Below are 2,676 nucleotides of genomic sequence, written 5' to 3' on the forward strand. Positions count from 1 at the left end.
TGCAGCCCCATCCTCAAAGATTAAAGGCCAATCAGGTATGCTAGTCACTAGTGTTGTCTGGGATGGTTTCCTGGTCTGCTCCTAGGCCCAGGGTAGCATTGTCCTTTCCCACACCCTTGTAGTCAGGGTGGTCATATGGCTTACCTCCGCCTAGGAAATATGAAAAGAGGCATGTTCCCTTCCAAGCAAAAGGTTAAGGAGCAAAAATTATGATTTACCATATTCCCTTCTCAAGGTTAGAGCAATTATGAGCGGGCAAAGCAACCACTATTGACCCGTAATACAAGGAGACTGAGCAAGAAATTGAATTCTGTTTATTAAGCCACTGAGATTTTGAGATGATTTGTTATCATTGTTTAGTCCAGCCTGTACCACGTGCAACCAGCTTATTCTATACTATGATCAGGGGATACCTAGGGTTCCTTAAAATGAAACATTTATACCCACTTTGGCAGAAAGACAGCACTCTGGCAACTGAAAATTAGTTAGCAAATATATCATGGATATATTATCCCTATGTGTTTCGGACTGTAGAGAAAACTGTAAAATGCAGTAGATAATTTTTTAAATACTATTCAATGCAGATGAAAGTGTGGTAAGACAGGTCATCTCCTATTCTGTTAGTGGGAAAACAAAGTTCTGTAACCTTTTTTTTTTTTTTTAAAGATTTTATTTACTTATTCATGAGAGACACAGAGAGAGAGGCAGAGACATAGGCAGAGGGAGAAGCAGGCTTCCTGCAGGGAGTCTGATGCAGGACTCGATGCCAGGCTCCCAGCATTATGACCTGAGCTGAAGGCACACTCAACCACTGAGCCACCCAGGTGCCCCCTCTTCTGTAAGCTTTCAAGGAAGCTGTTTTCCTATACTCACTGGTGTCTTTTACAATTTTACAAACTCTTTGACTATGAATTCTACTATTAGGAATCTATCCTAAAAAAATAATCAAGAATAATCAATAATAACAGGCAAATACTTATGAATAATGAGATCTGTTTTTGTTAAAATAATGAAAGAAAGAAAAAACCCTGGAAAAATCCTGTCCAACCTTATGGGAAATGCCAAAAAGTATGCTATATTCATATAATGAAAAAATTACAGAACAATTTAGAGTAAGTTTATGAAGAATTTTAATGGCAAAAACAGATTATATATTATATATAGTACAAATAATATAATTCAGTGATTTATACATATGTTACATATGATACTTGTAGAGAGAGACAAAGAGGATTGACATGAAATACACCAAAATGTGGTAGGATTACAAATTGTTATTATTTTATTCCATTGACATTTTTACATTTTCCAATTTTTATACAAGGAGTATATATTACTCTCATAATCAAAAAAGCAATAAAATGTATTTTTAAAGTATTCCCAAGCCAGCCAGCTTTGACTCCGCCTTAGAGAGCACCAACTTCTTTTCCTCCTTCCACAAGCTATGAAATGCCCAAGTAGTCTGTTTATTGAAGAAGCCCCCCCCCTTCCTAAAAGTTTTACTATGGGCCCCAAATTAAGCTGTAAGCATAAAACCAGCCAAAAAAACCATGACTCATAGAGATCCACACTGAGATAAAAGGACTTATGCTTATTCTTGATCCTGGCTTATATTAATTCGAACCTTATTACTATTTAATTTAATTTATTATCTTAATTCTTGTAAACGACTTGCTTCCAGAGGGTTTCTTGGGCCTTTAACACCCACCTTTTCAGCCTTACCGTCTCTAATGCTAGCTCGCAAATCTCAGTGGCTTACCAAATAATTCCTGTTCGCTTCATAGCCTCATCAGCTATTGGGTGAGCAGCCTCCTGTTTGATGATTCCAGCAGCCTGGGTTCTTCCACAGTGTGAGACCACCATGTGCCAAGGCTTCTTCGGAGGTCTTTGTTGGAATATGTGAATTCAGCTGGCCAATAAGTGAACAGAGAAAGTCAGAAGAAAATGGCATACAATCACTCTACCTTCATTCCATTTGCAAAATACAGCCACATAATCTCATGTAACCACAGGGTGGCTGGGGAATGTAGACTTTCTGTACATCTAAGAAGAGGGGATGGGGTTGAAGGACATCAAGCCTCTCTCTGCTGTACTCACCACAGGTAACTGAGAGGAGCTTTCAGCTGTACATATCACCTATTCTGTTTACCTTAATCCCCTCACTGAAAGAACTCCTCCACCCAGCTAACATTTTTCCTTCCAGAACTCCCAAATTCTCTTTCAATCTCACCTTTAAGAAGCTTTCCTAATTGTCTCAGTCACAATGAACGTGTCCCTTTCTCCACGGAATCTATACCATATATATGCTATATATAATCTCTACTATAGATCTCCATACTATAGTACACTATAGTGTAGTGTACACATATGGTACACTATAACAGAAATCGATACTAGAACAGTTCCCAGAGTCTGACCTCTGTTAGAGAAAATCTTGCATGTTTTTTCATCAGAGCAAAGGGACTGAACTAAGTGTTATACTTCATGGTCTCCCCTGATGCTCCCTGAGCATGATGCTTTCACACAGTAGGCACTCAGCAAATGTTAAATTTCCTTCCACTGCTTTCCAATCAACATTTGTAAAAGCTCACTGAACAAAAACGCCCTGGCCTAGTGTTTGACATAAATGCTGGGTTTAGCTCTCTCTCTTAGCTGATATTATATGAAGAACATTTA

Source organism: Canis lupus, chromosome 11 (assembly GCF_011100685.1).
Source record: "Canis lupus familiaris isolate Mischka breed German Shepherd chromosome 11, alternate assembly UU_Cfam_GSD_1.0, whole genome shotgun sequence".
Lineage (NCBI taxonomy): Eukaryota > Metazoa > Chordata > Mammalia > Carnivora > Canidae > Canis > Canis lupus.